Below are 15396 nucleotides of genomic sequence, written 5' to 3' on the forward strand. Positions count from 1 at the left end.
TTCAGGCAGTTCATCTGGCGCTTTGTTGCTGCTGTCAGCTTCAGCCATTGTTAGCTTCATGTTAAATATACGTGGCTGGCTCTCTCCGCATTCTGGAGTTAAAAAGGAGTGATGCAAGAGAGAAAATATTTCAGGGAGCACAAGATGCCTACATTTGAGGATAAAATAGACTTTTTGGGTTTCGTACCATTTCAAAGGCGTATAAGTCAGTCCCCCCAGGAAAACATGATCATACGATCGCATAATTCAACGCATAATCAGCCAAAGTCGGCACGTTTATGCAGGGTCTGCATTTTTTCCAAAGACGCCGTACTTTCGCTGCATAAATCTCAGATTTTCACGCAAAATATGTCTTTGTCTTTATACGTCTTTGCAGAAAGTTGAAAATGTTGCGTTTACCTCACACGAGAGCAGCCATTTCCCTCTTGTTGCCTTGGGAGCGTTGTGAAGTGACGCCATCGGAAAGCTGCAAACCCCACGAAGAAGACATGATGAAGTCCGCAAATCAGTGTCATTCGACATCAAAAATAAGCCTGGAAATTGTTTGACTCATCGGGGTTTTTAGATGTGAGCCTTGTTTTTATCGAGGACCGAAATAAAACAAACAGAAGTCAATCGGCAATCACAAAAAAACCAAAACCTCCACATTTCTGTGGAAGGACTGATGAGTAAATATATTCATGCTTTCAATGTAGGTGTGTTGCCAGTTTTGTCATAAATATCTTAACCAAGCTCACAGATCGGTGAGTGATGTTCATTTAAGACAGCCACAAATCTTTTTTGTCTTTTTTATAATTATTTTTTTTGGGGGGGGGGGGGGCTGTCTCATGTCCTTATTTCCATGTCAATATTCTATGACTCTTTACTAATATCACCCCTCTAGGAAGTAAAATCATTTTTTTCACTGAATTGTCATGCATTGAAAATACAAATGTTCTTATTATTTTTGCAAAACCTTGTGACGCCACACACGACTGGAAAAAAAAAATAGAATTGCTGAGCAGGTTGTTGGTGATAAACTTGACAAATATTTCATTTGGACTTTGTTCTTGGCCGATTGTGGCGTATCAATATGCATCAGTTGATATGGTTATTAATAAAGCGCAGTCTCGCCCTTGCAGTCACTCTCCAGGCTTTGTTGAAGCCTCCGATCCTATTAGTGAAACTCTACACTCCACTGTTGAGTCTGGGTGAAGCTGCTTTGGCAGATAGAAGGACTGATGCTGGGGGTTCAGTCGATGAGATGACAAGATGAGCGTGTAAACTGATATTTCTCTCTCACTCTCTCAGCTCTGTGTGTGTGTGTGAGTGTGAGTGTGAGTACTCCCCAGTGTAAAGCATATGAACCTATAAACACAGGTCTGATAATTAAACACTTCTCAGCTTAACCGTACATTATTTTTCGACAGACGAGAGACTAAATCTGTTAAACTATTAAAAACTGTAATAAATTGAGTGCACTCATTTTTCAGTGTGTTTTATTTAATCTCCTAAAGGTCCTTCTACAGAGTACACACACTACTGGAGATTAAACCAATTGTATACTACAGAGATGAGGTATTTTTGTAGGCTAACCGGGACGTTAGCATCACCATTGGTTCCCTGGACGAAAAGCTGATGGAAATTAAACATGAGATTTTTCGTCATTGCAAAAAAATAAGCTCAATAAGAACTTTATGAGCCTTACATGTTTAATTTCGCAAAACAACCTTCACGAATGAACACCGCTATTACTGGTTCGGTCCGAAGTAGCCAGAAGGACCAGTGAGTGAGCTGCAAATTGCACGAGCACCTGAGATAAATATCGCCTCAATCAAAATGACTGACATTCTTAAGATTTCAGCCACCTTTTAACAGCTATTAGCAGAACGTCATTCTTAATCGATGTGTACTCCTGAACGTTCTACTCTGTTCTTCGCTAGAATCCAGATTTATTATATCAGTGTAGTTAGCAGCCTGCATATGTGGGCGGGGCCGTGCACGTGCAGTCAGGGGAGAGTTCGCCTCCATAATATAAACATCCGTGTTTTTAGAAGTTATTGTTCCATCTAGAATTTACTGGTTCTTGGATGTAGTCAACCTTTAACCAATAACCCTGGCAATTTCACACGCTAGTATTGTCTGCTTCATAAATCTCGTAGACTCAAGTGCGCAAACAGCAGATGCTGGATGTGCGTGATTCAAGATGGTCACGCCCATCGTGTTCCAGTAGAGTTTGCTAACAATGTAGTTAGAAAATGAGAATTTATTAAAAGAAATGTGCAGGAGCCACTCAGGCTAGCTGTAGATAATTTGCCTGTGGCTAAAGGTACTTGCTACGAGCTAGAAGGTTAGCATTACCATCACGTTTATTTAAAAAAAAAAAAACAACCTGTCAAGCGTAAATGCAGCTGGTTAAGCAAAAAGCTCCACGTTATGATATGAACAATCTACACCGCTCGCGTATGACTTCAACATCACCACGACTAGCTTACGCTGTTTTCAGGGTGATGATGTTTCATATCCTTGACAGTAGGGGTGTGCGATATGACGATATTAGATCGTGAAGGATTAGAACGTGTAGACGATCTGCCAAAGTGAGGAGATCGTATGGATCATTCGCGCGCCTCATGCGCTCCGCGACTCCGCTTTTAGAGCGGGGTGTCGAAACGGGATCTACCACTGTGCGCAGGTTTTGCGAGGGGTGGCGGACGGTGTGCGGCGCCGCCGCCGGCGAGTTTCAAAACAGAGCGGCGCCCAATGTCACATTCTATAAATTGCAATTCTATGCTGATGCGCAGACGCACCAGATACGTCGTCAACCTGACCGATCAATCATAGCAAACTACAGGCAGTGACGCAATTTCTTACCTTCCTCCTTGTTTGTGTGTGTAGCGGTAGCCACATGGAGAGCCATGGCTGAGAGCCAGACGGAGGAGTTGGTCGCAAAGAAAAACTCCACTTCCACGATATGGAATTGGTTTGGCTTTTCCCCAAATGACAAAGCGCAAACTGAGGTAGTTTGCAACGTTTGCACAGAGACGGTTCGCAGGCCGGATAGCAACACGACGAATTTGTTCAATCACTTTTAGTGTGTGTACGTCCTCTGCACATGTTGGCAAAACTGCAACAATTTAAATTCAAATCTGTTCAGAAAGGTTCTTTGGCCTAAATTGTTTGTTTTTTTTCTATTAGGACTGTTTTACCTACAGAAATGGTTTGGTTGCACTGACCAGAAACTTGGAAATTAGTCTCAAAAATCAATGTAAAAAGAATCGGGATAAAATTGAGATTGTGACTTTTTTATTGAATAATCGTGGTATGATATTTATGCCATATCGCCCACCCCTACTTGACAGTCGTTCAGCCACTTGTCACCAACCGCCAATCCAAATGTGGTCGTTACTGACAAATCGAATGCCGTTGAAAAAAAGCTTAAGCTGATGTGATCCACAGACCTTATTTCATGCGTTTAACCAAATATTTGTTCAAAAATCATCAGTTTTAAGACATGGGTGAGCGGTTCATCAATACTAACTCCTCTCTAAGTTTCAGGACTCGTTCCTGCACCCCAACATTGTACTGAATTATGTCCAAACTTAACTTTTGCCGTATTTGTTCTTTACAACCTGTGATGAAGAAATCTGCACCTCTGCAAATATAAAGCGAAGCTCCAGTCCTCTGATATATGTGGGTTCTGACGTTGGGCTTCAGCAGCCTGACTTTTAGCGTTCTATTTTGTGAACGCATCTCGCTCCACGCCGCCGTCATCCTGAGTTTGTGTACTTGTGGCTCAACTGTTTGCTTGACTCCCATCTGACCTTTTTCTTTTCAACAAGGCTTTTTAACCCTGACAAGAATGCGGCTGCCTGGAAGAGTTGTCGTCTTGACATTTTCCAGGAGAGCGGCATCGTGCAGAGAAAGCCAGGAGTCAGCTGTTCCCTGAGACGCTCGCTCTGGTGTCCACGTCAAGAAATCCTACGTGTTTGACTCCGAGTCTTTAAGATACCAGCTTTGACATTTGTGCTTCACATGCTTCAGTGTGTCATCACGGTTTAGTGATTTGCAGGATTGAAAACCATAATTTAGATGTGTTTTATCCCTGCACACACAGGAGGGACAACACATTCATGTCAGTGGACAGCTACTGAGAAAAAGTCCAAAGTTTTGTAAACACAAACAACTGGATGAGTCATTTTCCCACGGTGCATGTTCCAGTGGGAGGTTCTCGGGTTCTCCAAAATGTGTTTTTCCCTCTCAACGACTCTGAGACATTACTCTGGTGAATGTGACTTCCTGATATCTCTCATTCTCTTAATAGTCCTGGCATGAGAACTGTGGAGAGGCGCCTTCTGTTATAAAACCCTCAAGAAGAGATGGAATTTGTTTTGATATCTCTGTAACCAAGGAGACCAAATGGTAGAATTACGGGAACAAAATTGTTTAATGTTTCAAACACGTTTAGGAAGTCACAGCGCCAGGTTAACAACGTGGGTTACCCGACAGCGTACAAGTTGCTGTTAGTGCTCTCCTTCTCTTGTAGGAATCTCAGGTTTTCTACCAGCAAAGAGTCATTTGTTCTAGAGGACCCCCCCCCCCCCCCCCCGTCCAGCAGGACAATATCCCAAATTTGCTACCAAATGTATCCGATCTTCAAAACCGCTTCAGCTCTGTTGTTAATTATAACTTGTGCTGACGATTCATATCTTGATTTTGCATTAATTTCAGTTTTTCCGCTCAGTTTGGTAAATGTGACTGAAGGCCACAGATGAGAGATGAGGGGAGGAGCGGAGGAGGATTGGAAGAGGGGGAGCCTGAGCGCAGGGTGTAATGTGGCGTGCTCTCTGAATCTAGTTCACTGAACACACCAGTGTTTCTTCAGTCAGTTCTTGTATAGCAGAGATGGGCACCCTCAACTCACTCCAATGTATCTGGCCCAGTTTTGGCAGCCGTGAAGCTGTGATGCTAATGCTACAACTATAGCTGGGTCACAGAGGTGGGACTGTGGATTTAGCCTTTTCTTTGGGACGGTACATAATATGCAATGAGGTAAATGTGGTGGTGCGATGCCAGACTGAGTGTGTGTGTGTGTGTGGGGGGGGGGGGGGGGGTGAAATGCAAGCGAATCTTAGTTTGTTAGCCACTTCTATCGTGGTTTGATATGGGAAATGAAAATGATAATGTGTTGTTTTAATGCCACCAGGTGGCGCCAAAGCCTGAATGTCCAAATTCTAAAAAACAGACACTTTTAAGAATGAAAACAAGCTGGCGAGGGAATTACAATATGTCAAATACCAGTTGCTCCATATATAAAATTATGGATTCAGTCTGCACATGGGTTTTCACGAACACAGGAAGTCACAAGCACCAGCAGTTTATTATTGGTACAATTTGGTCATCAAGTCTGTACATGTCTTGCAGTACCTCTTTCTTCCTCTAGCGGCAGTATATCCAGGATCTGATCCCAACACATAATCACGATTTGATTCCTTAACTTCAGTGTCTATTTCGCAGTTATGATGTAACTTTTATTTCTTCATCTCGGATCAACATTTAGCTCATAACCTTGACTCTATCTCATAAATAATAATTATTTCACATTTTTAACTTTTTCCTTTAACTGATATTTTTTATCATGATTTTTAAACTCTTAATTATCACTAATAATTATCATTATGTTTTGACTTTTCAATCATTTTGACTTTTTTTAAACACACTTGCACATCTTTATCTCATAATCTCGACTTTGGAATCTCTTCACTGTATGATTCTTTCATTTCCACCTTAAAATCAAAGTATGACTTATCAATTTAACACTTGTGACGTTTAGGCTTTATCTATAAATATTTTGTAGTTTTTATTTTAACATTTCTACTTTTTATTCCATAATTGAGATTCACTGTGGAGTGTTTTTCCTGGTTTGCTCCGGCGTCACCGGTCCTCCATATAGGTGAGAGGGGAGCGTTGCTATAGGATCCGCCTGGCCGTGAATATGCAGGCTAGACGGTCCTCCCGCCTGTAACACAAGGTCCCTGCACACACACGGTTAAGTCCGCTTCATTGGACCTGACTACGCGTCTCCTTGTCTCCGCCCTCCTCAGAAGCCCAGCATCCATCCTCCTCCTCCTCCTCCAGCACGCTGCGTGATCCCCATCACAAACCGACGGAGGAGTGAGGGAGGGAGGGAGCGCTGGCTGCTGGCGTCGCTGAGCCCGATGGAGTAGTAGTACTACGAGTAGAGGGAGTGCTCCTTTCTCCTCTCCGTCCTCATTGTCTCTCATGGAGTCTGCTTTTCCCAGGAATATCGCCTCATCCCGTCGCGGTAAGTGTGTGCGTGTGCGTGTGTGTGTGTGTGTGTGTGTGTGTGTGTGAGAGAGAGAGAGAGAGACGCCTGCAGATGCTGTGGGGGCAGGAGGGAGAGGGACGGGTTGTAGCTATTGTCTGTTGCTGAGGCAAGTTCGGGTCTTCAGCAAGTCGCGAGTATTCGTGGGTGCGAGGAACGGGAGCCCGCCGTCATAACGCAGCTTTCGCCCGGCACACACGGAGCACAAGGGGGCTTGAGCTGGCGTGTGTGTGTGTGTGTGTTTGTTGGGGGATAGCGGATGTGTAGATGGACACCTGTCTCCACCGGCAACAGTTCACGCGCGCATTCACGCCTCTTATTGTTATTCTAAATCCGCGCGGTCCTCGTCGGCGTGAGGGATGGAGGAGACTCGCCGAGCAGATCCGTCCTGTACACATACACACACACACACACACACACACACACACACACACGCACACACAAATACATATACATATTTATATATACATTTAAAGAAATGTGGATCAGGAAGTCCCCGCCCCCCAACATCAGAGGCTCGAACCCCCCCCCCCCCCCCCTCCTGAAACGCCAATGTTGGGGAGCCTTGATGAGCTGTATCGGTAACCTTGACATGAATCCAGTGCATGTGCTATCATCTCCTTTTAACAGGCTTATTAACAGGAGCGTGAAGCCTTAGTAGGGACATTATGGGGGGGGGGGGCTCTTTCTTTATCTCACATAATGTCATAAATCATCACCAGCTGCAGCTTTATGCTTCTTGAATGCTGCTCATTTGCAGACTGATTTCCTGCCTGCTGACATTCACTGAGACGCACAGTAATACTTTCTTTTTTTTACTGCTGCTTTTGGCTTGAAAAATGCATGCAATTCTTCTATCAGCTATTTGTCACAGGAGCCAGGATGTACGTGTGTGTGTGTTGTGTGTGTGTGTGTGTGTGTAAGGCTAAAGGTATTATTCAGCAGACAGATGGCAGCTGGCCGGGCATCAGGTGAACCTTTACGTGGCTGTCAGTGGCGATGCAAGACGCCCCTTGGCATACACCCACCATGCTGTTCATGTGAGAGAGAGATTGTGTGTGTGTCTGTGCGTGTGTGTGCCTGCGTGTGCGCATGCTCACTAACACGCATGCATATAAAACTCAGTGCAAACTGTTGTTTAAAGTTGTTTCACTTTAAACCAATCAGAACACACGGCAGTGAGGGAGGTCATCATTACATCATCACCCTTGGTAGTAACCCAGTGACGCCTGCCTGTGATGTCATTAGTGCCACGGTCGCAGAAGCAGGATTTGCAGCAACAATAATCGTAAAAAGGTGACAGCAGTTCCTCATGATGGAATGTTTTTGTCATCGATAATCTAATAAACTCTCATCAACGGGATTCACGTGTGAGTCACATTTTGTTCATGTGATCATTGTGAGTCATTAGTCTGTGTGGCTGGAGACACACGAGTATTTATTGTGATTTGTCTCATGTCGAATTATTTGTTTGTTTATTGGATTTGGACAAAGGCCGTTAATGAACATCAGCATGAAATTTAAGACGCCAACACGCTGGGGTTAGCCAGATTGCTAATTTCCATCCATAGTAAAGTAATAATGCTATCAAAAATATCAACTATTGGCCAAAAAATATTCAAATATCTTTTGAATACTAAAATATTGTCATTAAAAAATGATGTTGGATTTTCTGCCAGTACCTGTATGTTGATATTTTATAACTGATTTATAGCAATAACTGATAGGGATACTGATGTATCCACTTCATCCTTGTCTAAAATGTCGTGGAATTAATATTAAATCATGAAATTATGCTCTCATAGTGATGATGCAGATACAAAATACAATGCTAAAATGTGTACATACTAATTTACTGTGCAAAAAAGATAAAAGAAACACAGCCGGTTGTGTGTGTGTGTGTGTTAGATCAGTGGAAGTTAGCGTGTTGGGTGCTTCTGACGTGCAATCTGGAACCCAGCATGATGCGATCCTCTAGGACGGAGAGTCTCCGCGTCCCGAGAGCTGCTGTTGTGATTTAGTGGACCTGCAGACCGGCGAGCTCGTCTTTAGCAGCGAACCTGCACCCACTGAGATTGTACTGCAGAAAATATGCTCAACTTATCCTCTTAAATCTCCGGCGGTGGGACAGCCAGAGAGTTGATAGCGTCCCATGAGATGTTGCCATAGATTTGCCAAAAATGAAACTCAGCTGATTCCCTCCTCACACACAGGAAGTGATGCGTCAAAACATGTGAGAGGAATCCAACAGGCCTCCTAGACATCAGCGATGGAGCAGTTAGGGAAACTGGAGGTTTTGTTGCTGCTTATCTGTCACTCACACAAACACACACAACCAGCTATGGTTAGCACAAAGATATTTACCAATTAAACCAGTAAAAGTACACCAGTAGCTAAAGAACACCAGACAGATGATTGGTAATGAGACTGCCGGAAGGACTGACCTCTGATCCCTGATCTAACACATCTCCCACACTGGAGACAGGCTTATTGATCTCACACACACACACACACACACACACACACACACACACACACACACACACACACACACACACACACGAGTCTACTGATAGCAGGTATTTGATTACCTCTAGATGTGGGGGCGGTGTTATTTGTGCAGTGGGGGTGCCCTGATTGGGTAATAGATCTGTCACGGACACGTCTCAGGGGAATGATCGGCCCTGAGGAGAGAGAAGCACCCCCACCCCTTCATTTCAGACGGCTGATGTAAACAAATGATGTAAGAGGAAGTGGCAGCACATCAGGAGGATGCTTGGCCTGTAGCCAGACTGTAGCATGGCAGCTAATGTGGCTCTACATCAATATTTACAAGGATTCTTGATTCATTTGAGGGGAAAGTGCTACGCTATTGGCTTAAAATGATGTTTTAAAGCACGCCAGAATGTGGCACGCGCGTCTCAATCAGGCTCTTGTATATAATTAGTGGGGAAGTTAATGGAGAAACACTTATTCCCGCCAAACACGCCTGCTGGCTGAGAGCCCCGGTTGTGTTGGTTTTGTCATCGTAATTTGAGAAAGCTGTTTTATTTGTTGGAGTCTGGAGAGTCAGAACACTAGAAAGATGGTACAGTTTTGTAATCATCTTGTATGCATCATCCCACCTCACCTGCAGACGTCGCGGTGAACTTAAGTGTCTTTTAATGTCTTCAGAGGGAATTTTAGTTGCCGTTGTGTTGAAACGAGAAGCCTTGAGTGCTACTAGTGATGACAGATTAAGTCAAAAAACAATCAGTGGATTTAACAGAGTTGTTTTATGACCAAAATAGCTAAATCTAAAGCTCCAAAGATTGTGGTTGTATGGCGCACGTCCATCAATCCCCCCCCCCCCCCCCAAAAAAAAACAGCCGCTGCTCTTGGTATCGAGTCTCCATATCAGGTCACCTGTGTTGTGATGATGTCCTCACGCCAGGTTGTGCAACATTTCCCAAATGTAATGTGTTAGCTTGTGCGTTTCGACACAATTCAATTCAATTCTAATTTTTTTTCGTGTCACTCAGACACTGAGTTTAGGTACAAGGAGCACTGTGTGAAAGAAAAGTTATGGTTGGGTTAAAAAAAGAGTCTAAAACTCTCCTGAAGCCTTTTAGCCACTTACCAGTCCACCAAACTAAAGTGTAAAAGTCCCTTCACCTTCCCTTCAGGTTATACTTTTAAAATTTTTGGCGCTCCGCCTTTCCGTCAGACAGCCGTTTTCTTTGGGGACTACTTTTCTCAACCACACAGCATCCTTAGTCCTATGCACAGCCTCAGCCGTGTCTGCCACGTGCTGTATTATGGCGTGGTGGCACAGAAGATGCGAGATGCAACACGCTGGCTGTGTCTTGGGCGAAGACGTTTTGTTGTGTATCCACGCAGACACGAAGAGGCGTTCATCCTTCATCCCAGCAGCAGCGCTCAGCTGCTCGCTAAGTCCTGACTGCATCGCCTGAATACCTGTACTGCACTTTGACCTGCATTTTTATTGACTTGACTTATTGACTTGTATCGACTACATCCATGAGTTCTCCGCACCGGGCCTTCATGATAAGTCTCTTCATGTGTTTTTCCTCTGTTTTCCATGTCACTTTGTTTTACGTGTCGAACTGGTGCGCTTGGATTTTTTGACACTGATGTTATGTGGTTCCCTTCTGGTTTTTACATCACAGCGTCCGTAGAGTGAGGGATCCCTCCCAATCCTCGTAGACCAGAGAGGAGCAGAGTCTAGTCACCAAGATGGCTGCAGGGTGGCGGATGTTGCTGATTAGGAATTTGATGTTACGTGATGGCTCCAATCATTCCAATCCTGTGTCCCTGTTAGCAATGACAATGAGGCAGTGTGCACAATCACAGGACCCTGCTAAATGGAAGGCAGCCAAGCGTCTGAACCAGTGTCCATTTAAACTAAAAGAAAAGGATTTGGATTTGAATGATTTTAAACTTAAAATATGACGATGGACAAAGTTAAAAAGCCCATTAATTTACCATTGTTTTAAACAGGATTTGAGATTTAGTTGAGGAAAAGACCGATTAGAAGTGTGGTGCAATTCCATCAAAGAGTTGTAGAGTCTGTTGCCATGTTTTGTGACTCATGATGTCATTTGAACTGACGGTATCACAGTGACATCAGCAGGAAATCTGCAGAATGCAAACTTTATTGATTTACAGTGAAGGATTATTATTCCGTCCATCCCTCATGGCCACTGAAGGGTTTTTGACTGCTACTGATGAATGAATGCAAAGACGATGAGAGGCAATGTTGTCCGGTAGGATGAGAAATGATTCTCATTTAATCTTCGGCTGGGTCAGGAGGAGGACGGCGCAGAGATGTTCTGATCGTTATTGAGCCGCCCCCCCCCCCCCCCCCCCAAAAAAAGCTGAACAGTCAGGGATCAAAAGTTTGTTTGATCTAAATTTAGAGTGAAATCTGGAGATGTTACAGTAGAATTTAACCAGCATCGTTCAGCATTCACTGCAACACACACACACACACACACACGTGCGCGCGCGCGTGCACACACACACACACACATAAAGGCCTTGGAGCGCTCGAGGAAATGCATTTTCCCAACTTAAAAATTTACATTTATACATATGCAAATGTACCTGAAGCATTTGCAGTTGTTTACTAATGATATTTGTTTGTATGCAGAGCAAATACCACCATTCCTACTGGATCAACTCACTGCATACGTGAAAAGATCCAGAATACATGAATACATGTCACGTATTGGAGTAGGTATTTAGGCATGAGTCCGAGTCAGCCAACTGTCAAGTCGGACCAAAGCTTTGATTGGCTAAAAAAGTCAAAACACCTCAATCATGGGATGGGAAATATTATTCACAGCCTCTGCCTAGTAACACAACCTGCGAGACTCAGGCTTTGATTTATTTAATCTTTAATGTAAACACAATAGTCTTATTCCCTCCCTCCTGCATCACTTCTTTGTGATTCTGTAGAAAAAACATATTATATTGTATATTTGCCTTGAAGCTAATGGCTAGCAACAACAACACCCCCCCTAAAACTGACATTTACAAACTCTCCAGCGCATCATCCAGTATTCCGAATGCTCAGTAATACACAAACACTTTGATTTGAGCTGAAAATAAACTATTTTTTGCTAACGTAAACGAGTGGAGATGAGCGGGGGTGATTTGGTTCAACTGAATGCTCCAGCTGGTCTCTTTAGCTCTACTTTGAACGAGAGTGAACCTGGGAGTGTCAGTTGCTATCAGCTTTGAGCTAAACATGTGTGGCTGGCTCCGTCTACATTCTGGAGTTACAAAGAAATGGCGAATAAATAGTCTTTGAGTACACAAGACACCTATTTATGAGTACAAGAAAGACAAAATACACTCACACAATGAGTATCGTGTGAACATTCCAAGGAAAAAAATAGCTTTTCTTTGTAGCTCTTCTCTTTATCGAATGTACTATCACATTAAATACAATTGTTAAACATGCTGGATGGAGGAATGCTAACACTATCGATCCACTACCACTCATTGCGCTAAGCTACCTGGCTGCCAGCTGGTCTCCGTGGGTCTCAGCTCCCTCATACACAGGAGAGAAGGCTATTTATCTTCCTGTCTGGCTCTGGGGAGGATGGACAATGAGATGAGATAATCTTTTATTAGCCCCGCGAATGGAAAAGGCACAGTGTTGGAGAGCAAAAGCAGACGGTCAATTAGAAACATCAACAAATACACAGTAATAAATAAGTAAACAGGCAACATTGGATTGAAAGGTTAAAAAAGATAAGGACACATATAGATACATAAATATGGACATGTTGTTACTGCTGTTTGAATATCCAGTATAGAAGGTGTTCAGTACTGCACCAGACAGGCGCATCGTTCTATAGGTGGGTGTGTTTTTGTGTTCCTTTAAAAAAGTTTCAAAAGTAAAGTGTCACCCTGCTGTATTTGCTGCCTTAATTCAAAAGAGATCTTTTTTATGTGAAGAAAACACATTTGCAGTTGGTGCAAAGCTGCGAAATGAACAAAAGAGAATAAAACCTGAGGATGAAACGATCTCAGCTGAGATGAAGAGTTTCAAGACTTCTCAGCTTCATCAGCATGAAGAGTTGAGTGTTCAACTCGGGCCAGCAGCACAGACACACCCTTGATACTTGTTAGAAGACTGTACGTGTGAGGGGTGCAGCTTCTGAAGAGACAGATTTCTCCCCAGCTCTCCTAGCTTCTTCATGTCTGCTGTCTCTCTCTGTCTGTCTGTCTGTCTCTGTCTGTCTCCCTCTCTCTCCAGGGAAGGTTTTTTTGTATTGTGTGAAGTTTCCGATTGTTTTCTAAAACCCTGTTCTTGCTTCACTCTTGACTTGACGCTGTGACTGATCCTAGCTTACTTGCCTCTGACATTCTTTTCGTCCTCTGTATGTCATTGTTTAGTACAGGAACTGTCTTTTACTATAAGAGACAAAGAGGTGCTTCCCAGAATATTCCTCACATTCAGCTGTTATTTTCTATCAGAGCTAGTAGGAACCACACTGATCTCAGGATTCAGGGGCCCAAAGTCATTTTTGACATACAAATACAACTTGTTTTGTTCACAGTTATCAAATAACAACAGTGATGAAGGATTCCTTCTTTGTTTAAAGCCCCCCCAAAAAATCTCATGAGTGTGTTTTTGCTTGCAGTGTGTAGAATAGGGTCCCTTATCGGAGTAAACACATGTTGTCTTTATCTCACTGGGGTAAAAGGTCGTGAGATGTTGGTGAGCCCTGAAAATCGCAGTCATGGTAATGCAGCAATGGATTTCCATGGAATAGTTTTATATTATAGGTTTAAAATTTTATGAAATGATGCGCCTTGTTTACTGTGTAGTTTACTAGTGATGATGCATAAAGTTCAATTCAGACGACTAAGAATTAGTGCACCCCAGAGCCCTAAATAGAGATGAATGCACCCCACAATTTATCCAGAAGACTCATACTGACGGTAAAACTGTCCAGGGGAACTGGTTCATCGTCATCATCATCCTTTTTTGATCGAGGGAGATGCTGATGGCGGTGACCACTTTGGTGGAAAACAAATGTAGACAGAGGACGCTGGCTTCAAGTTTTCCTGTTAATATGAGAGCACTAGCAGCAATTTAAGTAAGTCTTTCAGTTGTTGTGATGTCATCCACTGGGGCAACCTGCTACCATCAATAATTTACGGGTGACCAGTGGCCCCATCGGAGCACATTATCGCGAGCACCGGGGCTTCAGGCAGATCTGTTCTTGCTCCTTACTGGAGCGATTTCAGAATTTGTTAATTGCTTCACTCGTGTAGGAAAAAAAATGTACAGAAAATAAGATCCAAGTTGGACAAAAATGTGGTTTCCCTCTAAATAACCTGTTTCTGTAGCTTGTTGGGTGACCTTCATTATAATCGCCTGAAGTTCGCCTGACGTAGATGAGCTTTCCTTGGTTGTCGACCACTCTTACACGCGTACTGGGAAATATGTAGCCGCTATCTGTTTGTTCAAGCTCACCCGTGTCAGAAAATAGCAGCTGGAGCGAAGCGTCACGCTAACCCTAATAGACATCAAGCCACCGCCGGTCACAACTCAAAACCTGTCGAATGGAACCGAAGCAAAAGGTTGCCATTGTTGTTGTACTATAATATTTCATAATTGAACATTTCAACAATGTTGATTTCTTCCAGTCCTGTATGGAACACCAGTTCTGGTGATTATCACATCAGTTATATCTGCTGCCATCAGTGTTCCTCTTCGGTTTGAAAATGTATCTTTAGACAGGTTTGATCTGCGGTGTGGTGTGAACTTTAGCTGCTGTGTCATGAAACTACTTACATGACGTCGCTTGCAAACGAAACATAGATCTACTATGAGCATTTCCCAGAAGAGGTAGCAAAAGTTCTCCCTCTTCCGAATTAAACATCTTCTCATTATTTCCGCTTCACGTTATCTCCTCTGTCTCTTTCTATTTCTCACTCTGCAATCACTTTCTCTCCACTCGCTGCAAGTCCTGTCTTGACATTCAGCTCCGAGGGGGGAGATGTGAGCGGGAAGATGACAGTGTTATTTCATGTTAACGCGCAGGATGTACATGGATGTACGTGTGCACACTTGCATTGTGGTTCAGTTGAAGACTGCATCCTATCTCCTCACACAGGGCTGCTCTTAAGGTACGTAGAGATGAAAGAAGCACTAATGCGCCGTAGGTGCACAGACAGACTGAATTATCAGCTAGATTTTTGTGAGAAACCTTTGTTGTTTTCCAAGGGGTGAGAAAAATAAAAGATTCTCAAATAATTAAATAATTTCGAGGAAAACCACAAGGGAAGTATGAAAAAGAATATTTATAGCAACAAAGATGCTGTTTTGGCAGGACGGGTATCCATGGGACAGTACTGCGCCTAAGTGTGTGTGTGAGTGTGTGTGTGTGTGTGTGTGTGTGTGCGTGCTTGGTTTTTGTTATCTTTTGGAGACCTTCTCTGATATAACCACTAACCTTATCAGGACTCCTAGTCCTCATTAGGACCAAAGACCGGTCCTGATGCGGCAGAACTTCATTTATGAACATCTGGTCAAAGTTAGAGTGAAGGTG

The 15396-nt window shown here is 43.4% G+C and overlaps 1 protein-coding gene across 2 annotated transcripts in view; it reads left to right on the forward strand.

Annotated features, from left to right (window-relative positions):
* Positions 1–5979: 5979 nt before the first annotated feature.
* plppr1 (phospholipid phosphatase related 1) overlaps positions 5980–15396 on the forward strand; it is a 51057-nt gene continuing 41640 nt past the window's right edge. Inside the window, exon 1 of one of the 2 annotated variants that reach the window (XM_086187638.1) lies at positions 5980–6301. The gene's annotated coding sequence lies outside the window, so the exon portion shown is untranslated. The remainder of the gene's footprint in view (positions 6302–15396) is intronic. The other variant, XM_086187639.1, reaches the window with a different exon arrangement.

This window comes from Aulostomus chinensis, chromosome 19 (assembly GCF_037954235.1).
Source record: "Aulostomus chinensis isolate RoL2024-O1b breed Wild chromosome 19, RoL_Achi_v1.0, whole genome shotgun sequence".
Lineage (NCBI taxonomy): Eukaryota > Metazoa > Chordata > Actinopteri > Syngnathiformes > Aulostomidae > Aulostomus > Aulostomus chinensis.